This window comes from Artemia sp. Qi Xiang Cuo, chromosome 1 (genome assembly GCF_049724085.1).
Source record: "Artemia sp. Qi Xiang Cuo chromosome 1, ASM4972408v1, whole genome shotgun sequence".
Taxonomy (NCBI): Eukaryota; Metazoa; Arthropoda; class Branchiopoda; order Anostraca; family Artemiidae; genus Artemia; species Artemia sp. Qi Xiang Cuo.
The window spans coordinates 24461345-24476055 of NC_142794.1; the positions used below are offsets into that span (position 1 = coordinate 24461345).

The window sequence follows — 14711 nt, forward strand, 5'->3', positions numbered from 1 at the left end:
TGCTATGCTTTACCTCCTAACCCTAATGTGAAAATATTTGTTTATAAACTATTATATATTCATCCTGTTTTATTTCATTTCATTAGCATCAACCAAACTTAACTTTTTCGTGTGTTGTATATAATACATAAGTACCGTGTTTCCTTCAGAAAAGCCTTTAGAACAGAATGGCATCAAAAAGCCATAATATAGCATAAAGTCCTGTAGATTTATAGAAATTGTGTTTCTAAAACTCAGGGCAAAAGAAAAACAGAGAAGGCTGAAACCCAGAATTAAGGGGGATAAATTGTCAAATTTAGATATCTAGGTAGGCTACAGACCTGTCATATAGCTTTCAAAATGTTATAAGCTCTAGAAACAAGGGATACGTAGATATAAAAGCTTGATAAGACACTCCCAGCATATAGGCTAACTTACAATTAAATTATTTCAGGCTCTAGATTCTTTCCAGAGTTTCTTTTAAGCCAACATCAGCTATTTTTCAAGAAAACTAGAAACCCCTTACAGAATTTTACCATATTTGGAATTAAAATTTGCGTCAAGCACCATTTTCATTGTTAGCTAGGCTAGACTAGGCCCATCAAATAAATATGATCAAAGAAAAAGCTACCTAGGTTACGTTGTTCTTTTTTTTGTGGGGGGGGGGCTTAAGAAAAAATATACCGAGGTTAGGTTCCGTTATGTATTAAATGTATGCTATGCTTTACCTCCCAACCCTAATATGTAAATATATAGCCCAAATTTGTTTCTAAACTATTATATGTTCATCCTATTTTATTTTGTTTCATTAGCATTAACCAAACTTGACTTTCTAGAAGTCTCCGTATAATGCACCAGTTCCAAAATATTTTAATTGATTATTTATAAAATAAACTTACAGTGTAGAATTGGTTAACTTCATCCTGATTCTCCATGATGTCAAGTAGTTATTGTTTTGTAATTAAAATTGATCTGTTACATTACTACAGATGTACATTTCACTCATACACTTGAATCTAAGGAAACTTTGTTAAAAATTGATTTTCTGTCACATTATCTCTAAGAATTGTAAGAACCCATAACTCCTAAAAAGAGTCAGATCAGAACAATTCATACTGAATCTATTCAAAAATATTTGATTATTACAGCAAGTTTGATTTCTAACAAAGATTTTGACTAAGCTTTTTTTTGTGTTCTTCTAAAACCAATATGGAGCTTTTATTTCCTTCATCAACACCAATTCAGTTTATAAATCCTTGCATGTATAAAAAAAATGGGATTAATCACGTGCAGAATGTTCTCTTGAGATCTAATCACCAAGGAAAAAGTAGTTTCCGCTTTTCTTCTGTTCCACATCCTTTACAGAACCGCGTTTATTAATTCTCGGCCTGAAGTTGTTGGGATCTCTTCTAAACGTAATGCCAAGAAGTTGCAAAAAGCGATTCATCCCATTGAGAAGAGACTGTGGTGCTGTTGCTGAGGTATTCTGCGATGGAACACCGTTAAAAACTATAACTCGATCAGCCAAATATGTTGCCATAATAAAATCATGCTCCACAACAAAAGCTGTTTTTGCTGCATGCAGGATAAACTTTTTAATGACTTTTCCTGCAATAAGACGTTGCTCTGAATCCAGATAGGCTGAGGGCTCATCAATTAGATAAACATCTGCGGGTTTTCCCAAGGCAATGACCAGCGCCAGTCGTTGAAGCTCACCACCAGATAAAAACTGAACATCCCGATCTATAATATCTTTGATTTTCATTGGTTCCATCACGTCCGTGCGAAACTGTGCATCAGCAATGACATTCCCAATCTCCTCCAACAATAGCGTTCGCACTTTTCCTTTATATTTGGTTTTGTATATCTGTGGCTTATAACTTATTCGCAAATTCAGAACTTGTGTGCTTCCTTGGTCTGGATTTAAGCTACCTGCCAGCAGCCGAATAAGGGTTGTCTTCCCCGTTCCATTTTCTCCAAGTAGCACAATAATCTCGGCATCTCTAAATTCACCCCCTTCAACTTGCAAGGTGAATTCTCCTAAGGTTTTTCTCATGGTAGGATACTCCAAGTGCCGCATACACTTTATCTCTTTTTCTGTTGCGGTCTCTGAAACTTTAAACGTTAAAGCTTCTTCTCGAAAACGTAAATTTTCTGTGGGAATAAAACCGTCCAAAAAGATATTGATCCCTTCCCTGCATGAGTAAGGCATTGTGACTACACCATAAATTCCAGGAGTACCATACAGACAGCAAATATAGTCAGATAGGTAATCTAAAACTGATAAATCGTGCTCTATAACAATGATGTACCTATCGGGGTTCACCATGTTACGAATACAAACGGCTGCATTAAGTCTCTGCTTTACATCTAGGTAACTTGAGGGTTCGTCAAACGCATACACATCGGCCTTTTGAACGCACACTACTGCAATAGCGAAACGCTGAAGTTCACCACCACTAAGATCTTTTATTTGTCTATTTCTAATATGCGTCAACTGTAATATATCTTGAATGGAAGCTAGATCATTCTCAGGACAGTCGGCTTTTCTATCAAGCATTTCCCCAACAGTCATATGTTGTTTCAAGGTTTTGGGCAAGGATTCTACGTACTGTGGTTTGAAAACACACTTAAAATTGTCATCCAATACTTTTGTGAAATAATTCTGTAGCTCACTGCCCCTGAAATGGCTTAGAATATCCGACCACTCAGGAGGAGATGAGAAGCTTCCTAGATTTGGCTTAATCTTTCCCATGAGAATTTTCAAGGCGGTAGATTTTCCAATACCATTAGTTCCAACAAGACCAAGAATTACTCCAGGTCTAGGAACTGGAAGTCTATGGAGTTTGAAAGAGTTTTTTGAGAACCGATGTGTAGTATCCGTCGCAAGATTACTCGGTAGGTTAATTATTTGTATAGCGTTAAATGGACATTCTTTAGTACAGATACCACATCCAATGCACATTGTTTCAGAGATAGAGGATGTTTTATCAGTAGATTGTACTTCAATGCATAGTTTCCCAGTTCTATTGACTGGACAAGACTTCTTACATTCCTGTTTACACCGTTGAGGTTTGCATCGTTCAGGGTTGACAATAGCAATTCGAGTTAGTTTATCTGTTTCTTCCGTTTTTCTCCTCCTTTTCGCAATGTCCATAATTTATCTGAAACCAAGAAAGACAATATTTTTTAAAATCTTCATAAAAGCCGATCTTGAAGGATTGAAAATGATCTTATTCTTCAAAGTTTTGGTTTTCTATTTTAAGGTTTTGAAATTGTTGTAGTCCTTTCTGAAAATATATACAAATATTTTTGCAATTGCCAGTTTTTTGCTCTTTAAGCAATTTAATGTAATTCTACATACCTGAAAATCTTGAATTTTTCCTCATAAGTGTGACAGGTGTGACAACGTCATTGCATTACTGATGTATATAAGAATGATGTCATTCAAATAAATATTTTTTTTCCTGAGATTAAGGCTCTTAACATATTTTCTTAAGATTCTGACCTATCTAAATCGTTTTTTACGCCAGAATATACCAGGATGACAATTTTTCCGAAAACAATACTTTCTACTAAACTTCAAATTTTTGGCTTTCTTTTTTAAGGTTTTGGAATTGTTTTAATTCCTTGTCAAAATATATATAAATATTTTTGCCATTGCCGGTTTTTTGCTCTTTACGCAATTTAATGTTCTTTCATGCTCTATCTTTTCAAAGATATTTGGTTACTAAGAGAGTCCAATTTCTAGCAGCAATTTTTGTTAAGCATAAAAATTTTGGTTTTATTTTCTAAGGTTTTTGAATTTTTGTAATCCTTTGTTAAAATATTTACAAATATTTTCGCAATTACCAGTTTTTTGTACTTTAGGCAATTCCTTGTCTTTTCATACTGGGATCAGGGATAGTGGGGGCATTTAAGGTTCAACGCCCATAGAAGATTGTTTCAAGCACGTCCATTGCAGATTAACAATGGGAAATTAACATATCGTTGTTGGTTATGTTTGCTGGTTATATTTGTTGGATGTGATTGTTGGTTATGTTTGTTGGTTATGTTTGTTTGTTATGATTGTTGGTTATGGTAGTGGGTTGTTGGTTATGACTGTTGGTTATGTTTGTTGGTTATGACTGTTGGTTATGTTTTGTTGATGGTTTTGGATATGGCTGTTGGTTCATATAGACTCCAAATTGTTATAAGCTCTAGAAACAAGGGATATGTCGATATAAAAACTTAATTACACACTCCCAGCATATAGGCTAACTTACAATTAAGCTATTTTAGGCCCTAGATTCCTTCCAGTTTCTTTATGGCCCACTTCAGGTATTTTTCAAGAAAACTAGAAACTCCTTTATAGAATTTTACCATATCTGAAATTAAAATTTGCATCAAGCAACATTTTCCTTGTTAGCTAGGCTAGCCTAGGCCCAACAAATTAATATGATCAAAGAAAAAGGTACCTAGGTTACGTTGTTGTTGTTTTTTTTGGGGGGGGGGGCTTAAGAGGGAAAAAGTACCTAGGTTAGGTTTTGTTACGTTGGGTATTTAATATATGCTATGCTTTACCTCCTAACCCTAATGTGCAAGTATTTGTTTATAAACTATTATATATTCATCCTGTTTTATTTCATTTCATTAGCATCAACCAAACTTAACTTTTTTCGTGTGTTGTATATATTACATAAGTACCGTGTTTCCTTCAGAAAAGCCTTTAGAACAGAATGGCACCAAAAAGCCATAATATAGCATAAGGTCCTGTAGATTTATAGAAATTATGTTTCTAAAACTCAGGGCAAAAGAAAAACAGAGAAGGCTGAAACCCAGAATTAAGGGGGATAAATTGTCAAATTTAGATATCTAGGTAGGCTACAGACCCGTCATATAGCTTTCAAAATGTTATAAGCTCTAGAAACAAGGGATACGTAGATATAAAAGCTTGATAAGACACTCCCAGCATATAGGCTAACTTACAATTAAATTATTTCAGGCTCTAGATTCTTTCCAGAGTTTCTTTTAAGCCAACATCAGCTATTTTTCAAGAAAACTAGAAACTCCTTATAGAATTTTACCATATTTGGAGTTAAAATTTCCATCAAACACCATTTTCATTGTTAGCTAGGCTATACTAGGCCCAACAAATAAATATGATCAAAGAAAAAGCTACCTAGGTTACGTTGTTCTTTTTTTGGGGGGGGGGCCTTAAGAAACAATATACCTAGGTTAGGTTCTGTTAGATATTAAATGTATGCTATGCTTTACCTCCCAACCCTAATATGTAAATATATAGCCCAAATTTGTTTCTAAACTATTATATGTTCATCCTATTTTATTTTGTTTCATTAGCATTAACCAAACTTGACTTTCTAGAAGTCTCCGTATAATGCACCAGTTCCAAAATATTTTAATTGATTATTTATAAAATAAACTTACAGTGTAGAATTGGTTAACTTCATCCTGATTCTCCATGATGTCAAGTAGTTATTGTTTTGTAATTAAAATTGATCTGTTACATTACTACAGATGTACATTTCACTCATACACTTGAATCTAAGGAAACTTTGTTAAAAATTGATTTTCTGTCACATTATCTCTAAGAATTGTAAGAACCCATAACTCCTAAAAAGAGTCAGATCAGAACAATTCATACTGAATCTATTCAAAAATATTTGATTATTACAGCAAGTTTGATTTCTAACAAAGATTTTGACTAAGCTTTTTTTTGTGTTCTTCTAAAACCAATATGGAGCTTTTATTTCCTTCATCAACACCAATTCAGTTTATAAATCCTTGCATGTATAAAAAAAATGGGATTAATCACGTGCAGAATGTTCTCTTGAGATCTAATCACCAAGGAAAAAGTAGTTTCCGCTTTTCTTCTGTTCCACATCCTTTACAGAACCGCGTTTATTAATTCTCGGCCTGAAGTTGTTGGGATCTCTTCTAAACGTAATGCCAAGAAGTTGCAAAAAGCGATTCATCCCATTGAGAAGAGACTGTGGTGCTGTTGCTGAGGTATTCTGCGATGGGACACCGTTAAAAACTATAACTCGATCAGCCAAATATGTTGCCATAATAAAATCATGTTCCACAACAAAAGCTGTTTTTGCTGCGTGCAGGATAAACTTTTTAATGACTTTTCCTGCAATAAGACGTTGCTCTGAATCCAGATAGGCTGAGGGCTCATCAATTAGATAAACATCTGCGGGTTTTCCCAAGGCAAGGACCAGCGCCAGTCGTTGAAGCTCACCACCAGATAAAGACTGAACATCCCGATCTATAATATCTTTGATTTTCATTGGTTCCATCACGTCCGTGCGAAACTGTGCATCAGCAATGACATTCCCAATATTCTCCAACAATAGCGTTCGCACTTTTCCTTCATACTTGGTTTTGCATATCTGTGGCTTATAACTTATTCGCAAATTCAGAACTTGTGTGCTTCCTTGGTCTGGATTTAAGCTACCTGCTAGCAGCCGAATAAGGGTTGTCTTCCCCGTTCCATTTTCTCCAAGTAGCACAATAATCTCGGCATCTCTAAATTCACCCCCTTCAACTTGCAAGGTGAATTCTCCTAAGGTTTTTCTCATGGTAGGATACTCAAAGTGCCGCATACGCTTTATCTCTTTTTCTGTTGCGGTCTCTGAAACTTTAAACGTTAAAGCTTCTTCTCGAAAACGTAAATTTTCTGTGGGAATAAAACCGTCCAAAAAGATATTGATCCCTTCCCTGCATGAGTAAGGCATTGTGACTACACCATAAATTCCAGGAGTACCATACAGACAGCAAATATAGTCAGATAGGTAATCTAAAATTGATAAATCGTGCTCTATAACAATGATGTACCTATTGGGGTTCACCATGTTACGAATACAAACGGCTGCATTAAGTCTCTGCTTTACATCTAGGTAACTTGAGGGTTCGTCAAACGCATACACATCGGCCTTTTGAACGCACACTACTGCAATAGCGAAACGCTGAAGTTCACCACCACTAAGATCTTTTATTTGTCTATTTCTAATATGCGTCAACTGTAATATATCTTGAATGGAAGCTAGATCATTCTCAGGACAGTCGGCTTTTCTATCAAGCATTTCCCCAACAGTCATATGTTGTTTCAAGGTTTTGGGCAAGGATTCTACGTACTGTGGTTTGAAAACACACTTAAAATTGCCATCCAATACTTTTGTGAAATAATTCTGTAGCTCACTGCCCCTGAAATGGCTTAGAATATCCGACCACTCAGGAGGAGATGAGAAGCTTCCTAGATTTGGCTTAATCTTTCCCATGAGAATTTTCAAGGCGGTAGATTTTCCAATACCATTAGTTCCAACAAGACCAAGAATTACTCCAGGTCTAGGAACTGGAAGTCTATGGAGTTTGAAAGAGTTTTTTGAGAACCGATGTGTAGTATCCGTCGCAAGATTACTCGGTAGGTTAATTATTTGTATAGCGTTAAATGGACATTCTTTAGTACAGATACCACATCCAATGCACATTGTTTCAGAGATAGAGGATGTTTTATCAGTAGATTGTACTTCAATGCATAATTTCCCAGTTCTATTGACTGGACAAGACTTCTTACATTCCTGTTGACACCGTTTAGGTTTGCATCGTTCAGGGTTGATAATAGCAATTCGAGTTAGTTTATCTGTTTCTTCTGTTTGTCTCCTCCTTTTCGCAATGATTGAAACCATTATGTAATTATGAATGTGAACATTTACAGTTCTGACGCTTCCTATATAGTAATTATGACGTCACAGCGTAATGATTTTATTGACGTCAAGGCGCAATGATATTATTTCATGACGTCATCAGAAACAACAATATAATTTCGTGTTTTTCTATTCACTTCATAGCCCTAATATAAAGCTACGACATTCATTATTTATCTAGTAGGGTTTCAGACAAGGTAGTTCTAATGATGTACTTTTGTTTTGATCTTACTCTATTTTTAGGACTTTTGTTATATTTCTTAGCATTGGACTGATCGTCTCTTACTAGATTGCTAGCTACTGCTGCAACCCAAATTCACATATATATTTATTTATGAGAGGCAGCCTGGCCGAGTGGTCCAAGGCACTGGTGTTAGCCACCAATCTCTTCGGAGGCGTGGGTTCAAATCTTACCGCTGGTATACGAATATGTTTGAAAGACTGCAGTGTGAAAAGACATCGAAAATGCAGTTTTTGTTGGAAAAATTTATTCTCTTTTAGAAATAATTTATTTTAGTTACAAAAGGTTTTTAACCCAATTAATTTCCTTTAAAATGAGCTATTGAACAACTATCTACGATGTTCCAGTGCCAAGCTATCTGTGGAAAAGAAAAAGAAAAAAAAAGAAAAAAATATCCCGTTTGGGGAGAATAACGTGGTTAAAGTAAATTTTCTTTATTTTCAAGCCAATATATTTCCCTTGCTGTTCAAGCCAAGGGACAGAAAGTTTCCTATACAGGGGTTTCGGACAAGGCGGTTCTAATGGTGTACTTTTTGTTTTGATCTGATTTCTTTGTTAGGAACTATGGGTTTTTATATTTCTTAACATTGGACGTGATCGTCTCTTACTAGGTTGCTAGCTACCGCTGCAACCCGGATATCCATAATTTATCTGAAACCAACAAAGACAATATTCAACTTATATTTTTAAAATCTTCATAAAAGCCGGTCTTGAAGGATTTAAAATGATCTTATTCTTCAAACTTTTGGTTTTCTATTTTAAGGTTTTGAAATTGTTGTAGTCCTTTCTCAAAATACATACAAATATTTTTGCAATTGCCAGTTTTTTGCTCTTTAAGCAATTTAATGTAATTCTACATACCTGAAAATCTTGAATTTTTCCTCATAAGTGTGACAGGTGTGACAACGTCATTGCATTACTGATGTATATAAGAATGATGTCATTCAAATAAATATTTTTTTTCCTGAGATTAAGGCTCTTAACATATTTTCTTAAGATTCTGACCTATCTAAATCGTTTTTTACGCCAGAATATACCAGGATGACAATTTTTCCGGAAACAATACTTTCTACTAAACTTCAAATTTTTGGCTTTCTTTTTTAAGGTTTTGGAATTATTTTAATCCCTTGTCAAAATATATAAAAATATTTTTGCAATTGCCGGTTTTTTGCTCTTTACGCAATTTAATGTTCTTTCATGCTCTATCTTTTCAAAGATATTTGGTTACTAAGAGAGTCCAATTTCTAGCAGCAATTTTTGTTAAGCATAAAAATTTTGGTTTTATTTTCTAAGGTTTTTGAATTTTTGTAATCCTTTGTTAAAATATTTACAAATATTTTCGCAATTACCAGTTTTTTGTACTTTAGGCAATTCCTTGTCTTTTCATACTGGGATCAGGGATAGTGGGGGCATTTAAGGTTCAACGCCCATAGAAGATTGTTTCAAGCACGTCCATTGCAGATTAACAATGGGAAATTAACATATCGTTGTTGGTTATGTTTGTTGGTTATATTTGTTGGATGTGATTGTTGGTTATGTTTGTTGGTTATGTTTGTTTGTTATGATTGTTGGTTATGGTAGTGGGTTGTTGGTTATGACTGTTGGTTATGTTTGTTGGTTATGACTGTTGGTTATGTTTTGTTGATGGTTTTGGATATGGCTGTTGGTTCATATAGACTCCAAATTGTTATAAGCTCTAGAAACAAGGGATATGTCGATATAAAAACTTAATTACACACTCCCAGCATATAGGCTAACTTACAATTAAGCTATTTTAGGCCCTAGATTCCTTCCAGAGTTTCTTTATGGCCCACTTCAGCTATTTTTCAAGAAAACTAGAAACTCCTTTATAGAATTTTACCATATCTGAAATTAAAATTTGCATCAAGCAACATTTTCTTTGTTAGCTAGGCTAGCCTAGGCCCAACAAATTAATATGATCAAAGAAAAAGGTACCTAGGTTACGTTGTTGTTGTTTTTTTTGGGGGGGGGGGCTTAAGAGGGAAAAAGTACCTAGGTTAGGTTTTGTTACGTTGGGTATTTAATATATGCTATGCTTTACCTCCTAACCCTAATGTGAAAATATTTGTTTATAAACTATTATATATTCATCCTGTTTTATTTCATTTCATTAGCATCAACCAAACTTAACTTTTTTCGTGTGTTGTATATATTACATAAGTACCGTGTTTCCTTCAGAAAAGCCTTTAGAACAGAATGGCACCAAAAAGCCATTATATAGCATAAAGTCCTGTAGATTTATAGAAATTGTGTTTCTAAAACTCAGGGCAATAGAAAAACAGAGAAGGCTGAAACCCAGAATTAAGGGGGATAAATTGTCAAATTCAGATATCTAGGTAGGCTACAGACCTGTCATATAGCTTTCAAAATGTTATATGTTCTAGAACCAAGGGATATGTAGATATAAAAGCTTGATAAGACACTCCCAGCATATAGGCTAACTTACAATTAAATTATTTCAGGCTCTAGATTCTTTCCAGAGTTTCTTTTAGGCCAACATCAGCTATTTATCAAGAAAACTAGAAACTCCTTATAGAATTTTACCATATTTGGAGTTAAAATTTCCATCAAACACCATTTTCATTGTTAGCTAGGCTATACTAGGCCCATCAAATAAATATGATCAAAGAAAAAGCTACCTAGGTTACGTTGTTCTTTTTTTTTTGGGGGGGGGCCTTAAGAAACAATATACCTAGGTTAGGTTCTGTTAGATATTAAATGTATGCTATGCTTTACCTCCCAACCCTAATATGTAAATATATAGCCCAAATTTGTTTCTAAACTATTATATGTTCATCCTATTTTATTTTGTTTCATTAGCATTAACCAAACTTGACTTTCTAGAAGTCTCCGTATAATGCACCAGTTCCAAAATATTTTAATTGATTATTTATAAAATAAACTTACAGTGTAGAATTGGTTAACTTCAGCCTGATTCTCCATGATGTTAAGTAGTTATTGTTTTGTAATTAAAATTGATCTGTTACATTACTACAGATGTACATTTCACTCATACACTTGAATCTAAGGAAACTTTGTTAAAAATTGAATTTCTGTCACATTATCTCTAAGAATTGTAAGAACCCATAACTCCTAAAAAGAGTCAGGTCAGAACAATTCATACTGAATCTATTCAAAAATATTTGATTATTACAGCAAGTTTGATTTCTAACAAAGATTTTGACTAAGCTTTTTTTTGTGTTCTTCTAAAACCAATATGGAGCTTTTATTTCCTTCATCAACACCAATTCAGTTTATAAATCCTTGCATGTATAAAAAAAAAATGGGATTAATCACGTGCAGAATGTTCTCTTGAGATCTAATCACCAAGGAAAAAGTAGTTTCCGCTTTTCTTCTGTTCCACATCCTTTACAGAACCACGTTTATTAATTCTCGGCCTGAAGTTGTTGGCATCTCTTCTAAACGTAATGCCAAGAAGTTGCAAAAAGCGATTCATTCCATTGAGAAGAGACTGTGGTGCTGTTGCTGAGGTATTCTGCGATGGGACACCGTTAAAAACTATAACTCGATCAGCCAAATATGTTGCCATAATAAAATCATGCTCCACAACAAAAGCTGTTTTTGCTGCGTGCAGGATAAACTTTTTAATGACTTTTCCTGCAACAAGACGTTGCTCTGAATCCAGATACGCTGAGGGCTCATCAATTAGATAAACATCTGCGGGTTTTCCCAAGGCAAGGACCAGCGCCAGTCGTTGAAGCTCACCACCAGATAAAAACTGAACATCCCGATCTATAATATCTTTGATTTTCATTGGTTCCATCACGTCCGTGCGAAACTGTGCATCAGCAATGACATTCCCAATCTCCTCCAACAATAGCGTTCGCACTTTTCCTTTATATTTGGTTTTGTATATCTGTGGCTTATAACTTATTCGCAAATTCAGAACTTGTGTGCTTCCTTGGTCTGGATTTAAGCTACCTGCTAGTAGCCGAATAAGGGTTGTCTTCCCCGTTCCATTTTCTCCAAGTAGCACAATAATCTCGGCATCTCTAAATTCACCCCCTTCAACTTGCAAGGTGAATTCTCCTAAGGTTTTTCTCATGGTAGGATACTCAAAGTGCCGCATACACTTTATCTCTTTTTCTGTTGCGGTCTCTGAAACTTTAAACGTTAAAGCTTCTTCTCGAAAACGTAAATTTTCTGTGGGAATAAAACCGTCCAAAAAGATATTGATCCCTTCCCTGCATGAGTAAGGCATTGTGACTACACCATAAATTCCAGGAGTACCATACAGACAGCAAATATAGTCAGATAGGTAATCTAAAATTGATAAATCGTGCTCTATAACAATGATGTACCTATCGGGGTTCACCATGTTACGAATACAAACGGCTGCATTAAGTCTCTGCTTTACATCTAGGTAACTTGAGGGTTCGTCAAACGCATACACATCGGCCTTTTGAACGCACACTACTGCAATAGCGAAACGCTGAAGTTCACCACCACTAAGATCTTTTATTTGTCTATTTCTAATATGCGTCAACTGTAATATATCTTGAATGGAAGCTAGATCATTCTCAGGACAGTCGGCTTTTCTATCAAGCATTTCCCCAACAGTCATATGTTGTTTCAAGGTTTTGGGCAAGGATTCTACGTACTGTGGTTTGAAAACACACTTAAAATTGCCATCCAATACTTTTTGTGAAATAATTCTGTAGCTCACTGCCCCTGAAATGGCTTAGAATATCCGACCACTCAGGAGGAGATGAGAAGCTTCCTAGATTTGGCTTAATCTTTCCCATGAGAATTTTCAAGGCGGTAGATTTTCCAATACCATTAGTTCCAACAAGACCAAGAATTACTCCAGGTCTAGGAACTGGAAGTCTATGGAGTTTGAAAGAGTTTTTTGAGAACCGATGTGTAGTATCCGTCGCAAGATTACTCGGTAGGTTAATTATTTGTATAGCGTTAAATGGACATTCTTTAGTACAGATACCACATCCAATGCACATTGTTTCAGAGATAGAGGATGTTTTATCAGTAGATTGTACTTCAATGCATAATTTCCCAGTTCTATTGACTGGACAAGACTTCTTACATTCCTGTTGACATCGTTTAGGTTTGCATCGTTCAGGGTTGACAATAGCAATTCGAGTTAGTTTATCTGTTTCTTCTGTTTGTCTCCTCCTTTTCGCAATGATTGAAACCATTATGTAATTATGAATGTGAACATTTACAGTTCTGACGCTTCCTATATAGTAATTATGACGTCACAGCGTAATGATTTTATTGACGTCAAGGCGCAATGATATTATTTCATGACGTCATCAGAAACAACAATATAATTTCGTGTTTTTCTATTCACTTCATAGCCCTAATATAAAGCTACGACATTCATTATTTATCTAGTAGGGTTTCAGACAAGGTAGTTCTAATGATGTACTTTTGTTTTGATCTTACTCTATTTTTAGGACTTTTGTTATATTTCTTAGCATTGGACTGATCGTCTCTTACTAGATTGCTAGCTCATAAAGAAAGAAAAACGAGCAAAAATGGGTTTTTTATAGGCCAAATGACGATACTGAAAAAAAAAAGCGAATATTTCGAGAGGACAAACGCCTCTCTTCTTCAGCGCGAAACGAAACGATGAATCAATAAAAGACAAAAATTAAAAGAATTAAAACCAACTACCTAACAACCATAAAAGCGAGTTATTCGCCAATATCCGCGATTTGCACAAAATCCAAAAAACATGAACTGCCATCGACGGATACTAGCGAGCAACTGATAAATGAAAGGAATCAATTCATTCACTCGAAAAAACAAAACGAACCAGCAATTAAAGAAGTTGGAAAACTATGTCATTTGATGTTGGATTTTAATTTAGGCATTTATTGCAGACACCCTTTGAGACCTCAGGGGCTGTTCATATTTTTGATTAGATAACTGGGAAAGTGGTTCAAGGTTTATTTCAGGGATTACTAAAGTATCAGCTTCTCTTTTGAGAAAACCGAAATATGACTCGTTTATTCTTAAAACACCGGAATCTTTATTTAAAGCTAGACCTAAATGTTGGTATTTATGAATTTCAACAGCTTCTCTGTAGTGCTGGACAATACCTTTATCATGCGAAATAAGACTAGCTTGACTAAACAAAATAGTATGGTCTGGTTTTTCAAAAATGTGCTCTGCAAGGGCAGAGTCAAAATTTTCTGTTTTTTTCCGCTTTTTAAGTGTATTATTAATTGAACTAGAATGCTGGGTTAATCTATCTGTTAGTCGCTGATTTGTTCTTCCGATATACCAAAGACCACACGAACAAGGAATTCTGTAGACACCGGAGTTTTCACCTATCGGTATAGGGTCTTTAACTTGATAAATTTGGGACCTGATAGTTTTTCTGGGTCTATAATAAGTGTAAATGTTATTTTTCCTTAGATTTTTTGAAATGTGGTCTGAAATCCCTTTAATGTATGGGAGACCAAGATAAACTGAATTATCCCTTTGATTTGTGTTTTCTGTGGAACTATCTGATAATCTTTTAAAGCGTTTTGTAATTACAGAATTTATTAAACTAATTGGATAACCATTCCCAAATAAAATATCTCTAAGGTGGTTGAGTTCTAAATCCAAGAAACGTGTTGATTTTAAGGTTTGGTTTTTATATTTTTATCAGTTTCATTCTGCACTGAGGACGGTCAAGCGGAGGTCTTGACCGAAATATTTGCATAATTTTTCAATTTTTTCACTGGCTGTTAATTGTCCTCGTTTCCTTTCTTCGCGATTTTTTGTTTATC

General features: G+C 35.0%; 4 pseudogenes; all 4 read right to left on the reverse strand.

Annotated features, from left to right (window-relative positions):
* Positions 1-1288: 1288 nt before the first annotated feature.
* LOC148956135 (ATP-binding cassette sub-family E member 1 pseudogene) lies at positions 1289-3136 on the reverse strand (annotated as a pseudogene).
* Positions 3137-5816: 2680 nt separating this feature from the next.
* LOC148956136 (protein Pixie pseudogene) lies at positions 5817-7670 on the reverse strand (annotated as a pseudogene).
* A 3599-nt stretch (positions 7671-11269) lies between these two features.
* Positions 11270-12509, reverse strand: LOC148956137 (protein Pixie pseudogene; annotated as a pseudogene).
* An 81-nt stretch (positions 12510-12590) lies between these two features.
* On the reverse strand, positions 12591-13124 carry LOC148956138 (protein Pixie pseudogene; annotated as a pseudogene).
* Between the last annotated feature and the right edge of the window lie 1587 nt (positions 13125-14711).